This window comes from Alligator mississippiensis, chromosome 3 (assembly GCF_030867095.1).
Source record: "Alligator mississippiensis isolate rAllMis1 chromosome 3, rAllMis1, whole genome shotgun sequence".
Taxonomy (NCBI): domain Eukaryota; kingdom Metazoa; phylum Chordata; order Crocodylia; family Alligatoridae; genus Alligator; species Alligator mississippiensis.
This window is the reverse complement of record NC_081826.1, coordinates 120,323,460-120,336,481: the sequence shown is the minus strand read 5'-3', so window position 1 is coordinate 120,336,481 and position 13,022 is coordinate 120,323,460. Positions and strand designations below refer to the sequence as shown.

The following is a 13,022-nucleotide window of genomic DNA, read 5'->3' as shown; positions in this document are numbered from 1 at the left end:
CACTCGTTCCTATTCTAATTAGAACACGTTGGAACAGACTTGATTAATTGAGTCTGTTCCACATTCTAATTAGAACGCTCCAGCGTTGCCTCATCGTCATATGTATTAAGCCCTCCCCACATTTCAAAATGGCCACGGGGGCACTTTAACTAAATCTCATTAAATGAGCTTTAATTAAAGCAGTCCCACCACTATTTTGAAATGAGGGGGTCTTAATACACATGACAGTGAGCTGTTTTAATTAGAGTGGTTGTCCAGGAACTGTTCTAAATAAAATGCTCCCCCCCACCTCCAAACACATGTATAGACAGCCCTCAATTTCAACTTTTTCCTTCCGACAGATTTTGATATTTTTTCATGGGCAAAATGTTGACTTAAATTATTATTTCACAAAAAATATTTATCAATGTAGTTATAGCCTCTTCCATGCTCAGTATACTGCACAGATAGTAACAAATTCATCCTTTTACTTCCCTTCTGAAGTAGGTGGGCAAGTCTGATTTTCAAATGAGGAAAGCACAGAAAGTAGGCAAAGGGACTTGCCCAAGACTATTCAGGAAGGTAGAGCCCAGAATAATATGCAGGGCCTCCAGGCACTTATACCCATGCTTATTTCTGGAGAAGTCTGAGAGGATTCAATCCACTTTAATAGATCCTGAAAATTAAAGCAATGGGTCAGGAGACTGAGGATCTCTGGGGAGTACCTCTGATGATGCATATATCCTCACAAAGAACAAAAAAATCTACTCAGTGCTTTCTTCTCCATTTCTTAGAACACTTGTTGTAAACTTAGGTGGCAGAATAAGGATGATGTAATGTGAAAATTACTAGAGTACATATGTATTCTTGGTTATCAACTCAAAGTAAAGACATGCCTGATAAAGCACACAGGTGCATGCCCACCTATTTCATATAATGAAATTTACTTTCACATTGATTTTCCAGCTGACTGTGGGCCATATTCTACTCTCAGGAATACTGATATCTATCAGAAGTAACTCTGCCATTTCCAGTAAAGTAAACTGGGCTCAACATGAGTTTAAGAGAGAACACATCATCACATCCTACCCAAGGAAAACCCTATCTGAGTTTGTCACATCGCTATGTAAATATAGGAGTAGAATTTGCATTTCTCTCCAACATGCAAAACGTCCATGGACTCTGGAACTCACAATCACAGTTTTTGGAAATCTGTTGGAAGCCAGGGAGGTCTGTATAGTCTTATACCTCCTGGACATCTGTTCCTTCCCTATTATACCTCTGAACAGTTTCCCCCAACTCATCATTGACCCCAAGACTTTATAACTAAAATGTGTTTCATGACAGAGACTAAGCAAAAGGTTGGGTCTCAAGCTGTTGTCAAAGTATGTAATGCACATAGTGTGCTTTCAGGTGTCCAGACTACTCCCTTCCCACAAATAGACTTAAATCAAAAACAAGTCAGAATACTATAATGGGAACCATTAAAAATTCTTTCCATCATCCTCAACTGAACTTGTCTGCCTTGCCTCCATAGCCATCTTTGGTTTGAGAAAAGGCCACAGGTAAAACTTGTACAAGGGCTACAATAATGGATTATTTATATCCCTGAATTTCACAGTAACCTTCTCCTTACTCACAGCTACCATAATGCTTATTGCAACAGTGATCACTCACTTGTGGTCACTAAGATCAAACTGAAACTAAAGAAAACATTTGGTTCTAAGTTTCAGTGTTTGCCATGCAGTATCACCAAAAACATCTGATCATCAGAAAACCTTACAGTTTATGGAGTTTCTGGAGGAGGCAGCTTCAGAGCCGCCTTTGTGTGAGGCTGCGGAAGAGAAGTGGGAAAGCCTCAAAACAATCTTTTTTTTTTTTTTTTTTTTTTTGGTCACTGATGATTCCACATTTGGCAAACATATCAGAAGAAACCAGAATTGGTTTGAGGCACACTCACATGAATTGATTCCATTTATCAAGGCCAATCAAACCACTATGTTAAGTCACAAGAAGAATGCCTTTGATGAAACTTTGAAGGAACTGAGGAAAGCAAAGAGTGTTGTCCAACAAATCAAGATGATGTGCCAATGATTATTAGTTGTGACTCTGCAAGGAAATTCAATCCACATTTGACACTGGAAACATCAGAAGCACATACGATGGAACTGAGAAAGCAATACATCCAACTGCAAAGAAGGCAGCACCAGAAGAAGTCATAACAGATCAAAAGCAACAGATGGAAAGATGGATAAGAACACTATCTTGAACTCTATTCAAGAGAGAATGGTGTCACTGACAGCCCTTAACTTTACTGGGAGTCTGTCTGTCCTTGAAGAGCTTGATGATCTTCTAACTGTTGAGGACCTAAGTAAAGCTATAGACATTCTGGCCATTGGCAAGGCTGCAGAAAAGGACAACATTCTGCAGAAGTGATCAAAGGCAGGAAACACATGCTTCTTCCCCACCCATATGAGCTTCTTTCTAACTGCTAGACAGAAGGGGCAGTGCCACAAGATATGCAAGATGCCAATACAGTCACTCTATTCAAGTATAAAGGCTGCTGCAGTGACTGTAACAACTATCATGGCATTTCCCTATTAAGTGGTGATGGTGCTCAGAGGACTTCAGATCCTTGCTGACCATTTTTATCCTGAGTCACAGTGGGGCTTCAAAGTGAGCAGGTTCACCATAGCTATGATCTTCTGACTCCAACAAATCCAAGAAAAATGTAGGGAACAAAGAAAATTCCTTTATATCAACTTCATTGAACTGATCAAGGCTGTCAACCTTGTCACCAGAAAAGGGCCCTTCAAATTATTGGAAAAGATTAGCTGTCCACCAAAACTCCTCAGTATAATCCTATCTTTCCATGACAGAATGCAGGGAACAGTCAACTATGGTGAATTAGCGCCTGAGGCTTTTGAGATTCAAAATGGAGGTGTAACCCAGGCAGTACTGCAAGATGTAACCCCTCTCGAATTGAAGGGATCAGAGCAGGGGCACAAGCGCTGTGGGAGGTGAAGGGACCCTGCTTCCCCTATAGAGCAGAGCCAGACCACCAATGGGGACTTAACCATATACCTTTTAATGAGAAAACAGTAGTGGGAACATAACATGTATAAACCAGGGGGTATAGGGGGACACTATAATGCCCCAAGGGGGCAGGATTCAATAAAAGTTAGGTACTTACAATCATACACACATTCATCTAGTTGACAAAAGACAGGTTTAACAAAATATAAGACAAACAGCAGAACAAGCCATACTGATTGGCAAAATATAAAATGCACAAAATACAAAATGTCAAATAACAAGAAATATAGGGCCTACGTACCTGGAGTGGGGAAAGAAGGAAAACACAACCCTTCCACTGGGACAAGAATTTCTCCCTGTCATTTCACTCACCCCAATTCATCCCAGCTGAGACTTGAACTCAGATCTCCCACATGGTAGGCAGAAACTCCCACACAGCCACCCATGCTAGCCCTGTTCCAAGCTGTTAGTGGTCTTGACCTTCCAGGAACCCTGACCTCACATCACATTTCCTGGCCTCTTGTTGGAGCTGGGGAACCTCTCCTGCTAGCTGCAGCCTCTCATAGAGGGATCCTGGAGCCCAGTAGGGCAGCCTCTCCTGCCCGCCACACGCCATGCTGCTGAGGGTCTAACTGCTGCCTGCAGGTCCCACTCCTTCAGGTTCTTCTGGGGCAAATGCTCTTGCCCTGCTGGCCCAGCTCTTGCCAGCTCTTTGAAACTCCTTCCTCATGGTTCCTTGCTGGTCTCCCGAGTCAACTGCGCTGCCCCTTTTATCTCCCTCCAGGTGACCCAAGGGGCCAATCAGGGGACACACAGGGTTAGTCTCTGGAGCCTGATTGGTGAGGAAAGGGAATCCCAAGCCCTCCAATCAGCTTTTGCACTTTCAAAACCCCTGGGCCAGATCATTACCAGCTAGCCCATCACAGAGTCAAGCAGGACTATAACCCTGTTTGAGATTTTCTTTTCTTCCAGTGCATGCTTTTGGGGCCACCACCAAAGCAATTTATCTACATACACACTCAGGTGGAAAATTATCCAACCTCACATGCTTTACAGAGAAGACTAAAAAGTGTGGAAAGTGCAGAAAGTTTTGATTTGTGAGCTGCTGTTTGCTGATGACACTGCACTGATAGCCCACAGAGAGCAACCTTCAAAACCTCAGTCACTTCTTGTAGGCCTGCCAAGAATTTGATCTTACAATCAGCATCGAGAAGGCCAATGTTATGCACCAGAACATGGATTCACCAACAGCAATCACAACAGATGAAAACATGTTGGCTGCTATACGTAAATTTATACACCCTGGCTCCATTGTTACCAGCAACCTGTCACTTGAAGTGGAACTGAATACCAATATTAGCAAAACATCAGGTTTTATAAGCAGGCTGAACACACAAATGTGAAACAACAACAAATTGATCAAATTGATTCCAAGGTTAAAGTATATCATACTTGCATCACCAACACCCCGTTGCGATCTTCGACTACATACTCTACTCAAGAAAAGCACCTCAACAGCTCCCACTTATGTTGCCTTCACCACATTCTAGGCAGGACAAAGTTGCCTGTGCTGAGGTCTTGGGATGTGCCAGCATTCTGACTACCCATTCTCTTCTCAGTCAGCATTGACTTGGTCATGTGCAGAGATGGCTGTATACTAAAGGTACCTTGTATGGGGGACTTTTTACAGGAAGAGCACCATGTGGGCATCATTATCTCCATTCCAAGGATGTTTGCAAGAGACATATGAAGGCAATGAGTCAAGAGACTGCGAGAAGAATTCTGAGGATCAAAATGCTTCACAATGATCTATTAAGCATGACATGAAGGCTTTTGAGGAAAGAAGAGTCCAACATGCAAAGCAAAGAAGAAACCCCAGAAAGAACCCTGCACCACATTTGGGGCTGGTATATGAACTTCACATATGATAAGTGTGGATGGGACTGTCCAATTTAAGAATTGGGTTCTACAGCCGCACTCGCAGACAGTCAATCTGCTGAGACCTCACTTGGTACAAATATATTGTCTCTCAAAACAGGCAGACACCTATAAAATGTCTTTAGATCTATTTAAAAATTTCACCTTGCTTCTTACTACAGTAATTTGGGTTTGGAGGAGTGGCAAAGGAAATCTACCATTAAGAACTATTAAGACAGATCCTCAGCTATAATTATGCTAGCCAAGTATTTGAGATTTCAAATCTCCTTTCCTATAATTTACTGAGAAGGTGCTCTAGGGTTGTTTTGGTCAAACCAATTAACTTAATGCGATTCATGCAGCAGTACCAACCAGTTGATTTCTGTCATTTAGGATTCATCATGTTCATGCTTTGGCTTACATTCATAATATTCCTTTAATGCCTCTGAAATTTCTGCTCATCAGCTGATCTCATTTTGTTGTTCTGAGATTTTGGCTTTAATTTATCATTCTGCAAAGTAATCTATTAAACAAAGCTAGCAATTGGCCATCAATATACCTTTCCTTGAAGGAAAGAAAAAAAGAACCAGTGAACTATGGAAAATGTCATGTTTATAACCCTCTCACTTGGGTATGGTTGTATTTTGTGTCTCCACTTAGCTTTGATGGAAAGTATTATCATTTTTAAAGATGCATGTTCAATGCAACATCTTACAATATATCTGCCTAGAATGCAAAATGGAAGGCCTAATACGGTCATGATACCGAACCCCGTAACTTTCCTCTCCCAAATTTATTTTTGATAGCTGTGAGTAAGCAAGAAGAAAACTGACTGTACAAAGAGCTGCATTATCCCATTATAGTTGCAGCATTATCAGTCACAGGACAACAACAGATATGATGAGTCTCAAAAATTGTGAAATTCACTCTCAGCCTACAATGTACACCTAAAAACAGGAATGGATTCCTGGTAGCAACTGCAATGGGAGACTGATCCCCCTTCCCCCTCTTAGCTGATGACAACATATATGCTCTCCTGTTTACAGGCAGGAAAATAGCACAGACAGAGAAATCAAGGAATGACAGACTTTTTAAAAGCAAATCTGAGCAAGAAGGTGACTCAAAGACATCTCACCTTAGAAGACTTCCCCTTTTCTACTCCTGTTGTACTCTGTTCTCCATTGGCATAGCAGCAGCTGTCTTACTGCTCAACTCAAAAGCCTGATGCCACCCAAGCAGACAGACCTTGCCTTAGCCTAGAATGATAGGATTCTATGCTGCAAAAGTGGAAAAGCACTGAAGAATGAAGGAGAGAGAAATGAAATCTGTGCAAACAAGCAAACGTAATCATAGGCGCTGACTCTGTAGATGGTCTGGGGCTCAAGCACCCACCAAAAAGAATTAGCAGGTGCTCAGCACCCATAAGCCACATTGGGCAAGCCAGGTTGAAGTAACCTGCTGCCTCTTTTGGGCATGTGTGCAGCACAGGAATGCACCCACCAGCAAAAACCAAAGTTAGTGTCCATGAATGTAATGATAAGTCTTAAATGAAAATGGTTTGGGACATGTTATATGTTGGACCCTCAGTGGATATAAATCAGAATACATTCTGATTTAAAATCAGAAGGAGCTGTATTAAGTTGGAGCTGGCCCCATCACTCTAGTGTTTACTGGATAAACAACCAGATGTGACTCTGCAGTTACTAGCAATCAACAGCTAAAGTTATCAATTGAGTTCATTCTTCCTGGATAGGTTTCTCTTATTTTATTCCTTCTTAAATCAGGTGAAAGGCTGTTTCTTTTTCTCCTTCCCTTAAAACGCAGTCAAAAGAGTAGCTCAAACTACCAGATCTACAATGACAAGCTTAACATAACTATTGATAGCTAAGATAAAAAGGCAAAATTCCCTATCTGTGTGATTAAAGCTAACACCAGCAAAGAATTTGGCACCAAATAGGGTGACAAACCAGCCCAGTGGCTGCAATGTTTCTCTATCTGTAGCCTATTTTGAAACTAAGGATAGGGTGTATTTGTCTGCTGCTGGCAGTGTGTTGCTGCAACATGAATTAAAATAATGCCTTTTTTGTTCTTTCAGATCAAGCAAAAAGTTCAGCTGCACTGATTTTTCCTTGACAAATACACTCTTTTTGCAATCTCTCTCCTGCATTCTTGTATGCATCCAAAGTTTTAGTCATTTGTAATCTCTTTGCCTTCCTGAAGATGTGATAGTATTATTACTACTACTACTATTACTACTACAAGCAGGGCTGACTGTGCAGCCAAGAAACACAGAACCTTGCTCTCAGCTTTACATTATGTTGGTGCCTCTGGAGTCTCATTTCAGGCTTGTTATATTTACCCACTAATATATGAACAAATCTTTGTGTTCCTAAATGATGCTTCATATCTTCAGGCATTCCCTGCCAAAAAGGTCAAGACTTAATCTTCGTTTATTTTGTTTGAGTTTCTCTGATATGAGATAATGATGCCCTCCTGAGTTTTTGTTACAACTCTTATGCCTGACAGCTTGAAGTTGGCAAGACATGGCAGTTGTCTAGGTTGTTCTGTTGGAAAAGGACATTGGTTACATGTGAATGAATTCAATCCTGATAGTGTTGCCTTCAAACCATTGTGCCTGTTCCATATGTAACTCTTATTGTTCCAAGAGATCTAGTGTCTTAACTGAAGTAGTGATTCTCCTATACCATTATACAACTGATATTTACTTACCTTAATTGTGAGCAATTGGAGCTCACATTGACATCAGCTGGAGTTGAAAGCGCTTAAAAAAAAAAAAAAAAAAAAAAAAAAAAAAATCAGCTCCCTTGCCATTGAAACTCTTTTCTCACGAGGCCTTTTCAGGTGCTTCATTAATACACTATCAAAATTTGGGATGCTATCAACTGTTCTGGGACCCTTCTGTCCACCTCTTCTGAAGTCAGGTAGAGAGGAATTCTTCATCTGGATGACTATATTGAGCTATAATCACTGAACAGGGTCCCTCTACTAGTTCATGGTGTTAGTAACAAATTAAGATTTGAAGAAAGATATTCTGGCAGCCAAGTATCATTTGGGTTGCTATTAAACTAAAACCTCCCCTCACGAAAGAGCATGAATAGTCTTGTTGTTTGATTAATGTATTGCTTTATTCATCCACCCCTACTTTGCTCTTAATGACTAGGGTTAGAAGTTACACATAAACCAGTTTAAGTGATCAGAAACAGGTTTAAACCTGTAACAGAACAGAAGCTCAGTGCACATAAACCAGTTTCAAAATGGCTGAAACTGGTTTAAGATAAACCTGGTTGAATGTAGTAACTGATTTGGGTCAAACCGGTTTATAAAACTTCTGTCCCAGACCCCTTCCTGGTTCAAGTTAAATCACAGCTCCCTAGCATGCTTGCCAGCCCTGGGCTGTGCTGTCTGCTTCAGCAGAGAAGGGTTGGGGGGGCAAGGAGGGAGGGACTGTTCCCCCCTCCCCTGGCAAACCCTGGCTGGGATCTGGGGCCAGGAAGGGGAGTTAAATCCACCTCCCCCCGAGCTGCCCTGCCCTGCTAAACTTATGGAAAGTTACTGCTGGCTGTGATTGTCAACTACAAATCCCAGAGCCAGCAGGAAGCATGGGCGACTGGTGCCTCTGGAGTCAGCAACCGGGGGTGCGGGTCCCCTGGCAGCTGATCTCACTCACCAAACAGCAGCCGCATCGCTTCCAGAAGTCCTATAGCCACTTCCACTTCTGCTGGCAGCCCCGCTCCCTGGCCAGCGCTTGAAGGGAGGGCACTGGTGCTCCCACCTGCCCCCCTGCCTGCCGGCTAAATAGGGAGCATGGCCTGACAGGGGGTGCACCGACACTCTCAGGGGCTGTACATGTACCCCTATGTACCCCCTATGTGTTGCCACTGGCAGGAAGAGTAAGTGATGAGCAACCCTGCAGAGTCCTGTTTCTGTGATTCTGGACTGCAAATCCCAGGGACCTCAGGGGCAGCAGAAAGAGGAAGTGCCAGAAGAACCATGCTCTAGCACACCCCCACCCCCCCCTTTCTGGTCTGAGCCGCTGCAGGCATGTGACTGCATTTTCTGAATCAAAGGTAAAAGTGTTTCCAGTTGTTTCTCCATTTAATCTTTGCAGTTTAACACTGAATTGATTCAGCCTTGGGCTTTTTGACTGTCTTTACTTATCCCAAGAAGAAGAGTACTCAGACTCACACAATAGGGACCAGAAGACAGCTCCTTCCTCCCAGCAGTCAGAAGGGAAAGATTACTTTTCCTTATTAAGAAACAAAGAAATAACTTCTCTTATCACCATCTCTTGTTTGTGTGCATGAATGTCAAGTCTGAAAATCTTCCAACCCACATTGCGGATCTGGTGAGAACAGTAATGTTTCAGTACAAGGGACCCACCCCAGCTTCTGCCAGGTACAATAACACCCATTCCATATCTCCCATAGATTCGTACTATCAAAACTAGGCTGCAACCTGGGCTGACGGGGTTGGGAGCACGTAGCAATTCACCTACTCACCTTACTCTAAACCTTGCTGATAGGTACTAATCATATCTACAGGGGCTTATCAGTTGGTATGTTTGAGTAATAACCTACAGACTCAGAGCCAAACTTTTCTTTCAGGCAGAGCTGGTTAGCAACATGATTGCACAGGTGTAAATGACAATACAAATTGGTCCTTTATATTTTTTGAGATGGGAGAGAGGAAAGCTACCAAGGAAGTTTACAGGTTCATTTTGAGTTCCCCTCCAAACAGCATGCAGCAATCCAATGCTTCACATCTAGCACCTCTCTATCTATCAATCTCTGCTGTCTAAATACCATTATATAAACTACAGATGTTACACAGGCTTTGGCAATCCTCCTTCCACTCCTGTAAAGGTTTTTAAACAACCTTTTGATGCATGAAGCAAAGCACACATACCACAGAAGGGCTTATACACATGTTTAGTTTCTCTGATGAAATGTGTTGGCTTGCTCAAGCAACTGAGGTTGTAATAAATATTAGAAAATGTCTGTAAAGCCACTTACAATTAAGCAGCAAGGGTTCTGCACTCTGATGGACAGGAACATACTGGCTCTTGCCCGGGTAATTATCCTAATAGGGCTGCCGAGGGCACACTGAATACTGATATGCTGCTAATTGCACTTGAACACAAAAGCAGCCAGCAGGGTCTTACAATACAACTTTGAGAACCAGCAGAGGTATGAGGAAGATCCTGTTCCACAACTGTAGGCCTTAAATAGGATGAGAAGCTGTAAAAACTGGGCTCCAAAATAAACAGGCTGAACCCTGACACTCACCTAGCTGAGCCCACATTTCACAGGCTTGCAGTATTTGTCCTACTACCAGTTACTTTCCTTTCCAAAAACTTGTTCCTTTGACTCTTCATCCCTAGGTCGGAAAAGCAAAGAGCAAGCTGTAAATGGGAAGAAACTTTACTTTGCCCCCCTATGTGCAGAACAAGCTGACAGAGTTCTGCACTTCTCTAAGGGTCTTTTTTTGTAATTATTTTTGTTCATTAGGGAAGGGAGTGGGGGTGTTATCTGCAGGCTATCTTTGAAAATCATTGGCAGGTCTTGTACTGGAAGTTCCAAACTGCAGGGCAAAACCCTAAGCTCTAACCTTTCTGATCCCTGGCATACCTGCCTTTTGTAGGAGAGGGTCTGTTTATTTAAAGTGATGTTTCACAGATAATTAAGTCTTTGAGGCACAGCACTGCTGCCAGTTTAAACAGGCAGCTTTGAGTAGTCTAAGCTACAATAGCTGAAAGGATAGCTCTAATGCAAAACCTGTTGCTCTCTATTGTGTGTTTCCTACTTACTTCCACAGGTATGTTTTCAAAACACACCTGGTACAAGGTGGAAAAAAAATAAGTCCTCCCTTTGTGAAACTTCTGTGTAAACTTCCTGAAAAGCCCTGGAGTTTACAGATGGCTGAGGGCCCAGGAAAGCACCCGCTTAGAGGCTTTGTTACACCTAGTGGAATAAGGAAGGACTGCCTTTTTCCCTTCGATTATCAGACACACCTGACTGAACCACACAGACAAGCCAACAAAAGGAGGCATCATCACCCCAAAAGAAGGTGTTGCACGATTATATATTCCTGCCCAGATTGCTCAAAGGTTACCACAGTGGATCATCTATCACATTTAAATGAATAAGACAATTGCCATTCCCTTCTCCCCCACCTGCCCTGACCTAAATAAACATGCCTCTAGATTACTCATTGCAGAGGAGAAGTTGATCAAATGACATTTATCTAGTTAATCCTTTAGAAAGCAGCAAAGGGGCATAATCTGAAGTCTCTAGTTCTTCCATTCAAGCTATGTCTCTACCACCTCATCAGTGCTTTGAAGAGTGCCACTCTCCAGTGAGCTGGAGATGGAGAGCTTGAGAGAAGTGTCAGGGTCACCTTATAGCAGTGTCATTTCCAGGTCTGACACAAGGGCTAGGGACAGACATAAACCAGTTTAAGTGATCAGAAACCAGTTTAAACCTGTAACAGAGGAGAGTCAGTGCACATAAACCAGCTTGAAAATGGCTGAAACCAGTTTGAGATAAACCTAGTTGAATGTAGGATCAGACTTAATTGATCTGGGTCAAACTGGCTTAGCGCTTTTTGGAGCTAATCAACAAGTAGCTGGTAATGTCCCTTGATTCCTTCCTTGGAAAAAGTTGTTTAAGAAAAGCTTGAACTAAGGGAGAGAAGCATTTGTTTTCTTAATGGGGTGATAAACACTGTGTTATCAACCGCCTGCTGGGCTGCTGGGGGGGGCGGCGATGGACCCCTCCTTAATCAGAGCATCCTGCCAGGGCCTGGCCACCCGCCCCCTCAACACAGTACTGTGGAAGCAGAAGGGGGACTGCTTTAGCACCCCCCTTGGCTTCTAGCCTGAGCCACTGCAAGCATGTGACTGAATTTCCTCAGTCCAGAGGGGATGTCTGTGAGGTCACAAACCAGTTTAGCCTAGCCAGGTTAGATTAACCTGCAAAGACTGAATCAATTCAGGCTCACATTTTTTGAACGTCTGTCCCTAGTCATGCGGCAAAGGAACAGCCTGGTGACCCATGCTCCTCAGTAGCCATTCTCTCAGGCACAATCCCCATGCACTTTGGGAATGGGCTCAGCAGCTACAATAATATCAGTATATGTGTGGTAGTGCCATTATCCCTGTTTAACCAATGGGAAAACTGAGGCAGAGAGACATGTCAAGGCTGCTGCACAGCAACAGGGACTCAAAATAGTTTTCCCAACTTGCCAGATGGTAATGATTCATGCTATTGTAATAATCCCCTCTTTACTATTTGCTTTTTAGAATAATCTGATTTCAAACTGCTAAATACAAATCCACTCTGAAGATCCTTAGCAAGGAGCACTATAGAACATTTGTTAGACTTCCCCTGGCTCACGGAAAACTTTTTGAAGCAGTGCCTCAAAGGGAGTTTCCTTTTTCAATTATTTAATTCACTGCTCAGGTGAAACAGAATTCTATTACAGAATAGAAACACTGAGTTTGCTCATAATAATGTCATAACAATTTTGGAAAGCAAAGTTATAAAAGGACCAAAAATTGTTTGTCTTTAGGGCTCTTTGCTTATCCCAACTAAATTAACTATTCCTTCTAACGATCCACCCTGCCCAACCCATCCTTTTCAAGACAATCTTCTATAGTCATGCCAGCCAAGTAGATTGCAATCATGATTCTGGGTTCATACCCAGTACACAGTAGCAGCATATTGTATTAGCTCATTCTGCTTCTGATGAAAATAAAATACTATCTTGAAGCCCTGCCCTTTGTCAACATTGCACTCCCATCTCCAAATCAGTGTAATGGATTTATTATTAGTATCCTCAAATAACATTTAACTGTTCTAGAGGCATTATCACTCCACTGCATCACACTAGTATTAGAACACCAAAAAAGAGCTATGGTAACTGTTGGAGTAGAAGAGGAGGCATTTGATTGTAAACATTATATCGAATTTGGGCAATAACCAAGCCTTGGATATTTCCTGGCAGAGTTTAATTTTTTTTAAAGCTCTGAGCTACTGAAACAGAGGGTTAGAAAGAAAACAGAGTGCCTT

General features: G+C 42.3%; 1 long non-coding RNA gene across 3 annotated transcripts in view; it reads right to left on the bottom strand.

The window, feature by feature from the left end:
- The window catches only part of LOC102564556 (uncharacterized), a 200,689-nt gene that overhangs the window by 68,481 nt on the left and 119,186 nt on the right, over positions 1–13,022 (bottom strand). Inside the window, exon 1 of one of the 3 annotated variants that reach the window (XR_009460833.1) lies at positions 8,621–8,943. The exons of the other annotated variants lie outside the window; for them this stretch is intronic. This is a non-coding gene — a long non-coding RNA (uncharacterized LOC102564556). Of the gene's footprint in view, positions 1–8,620; positions 8,944–13,022 lie in introns of those variants that run through there. 3 annotated transcript variants of the gene reach the window in all.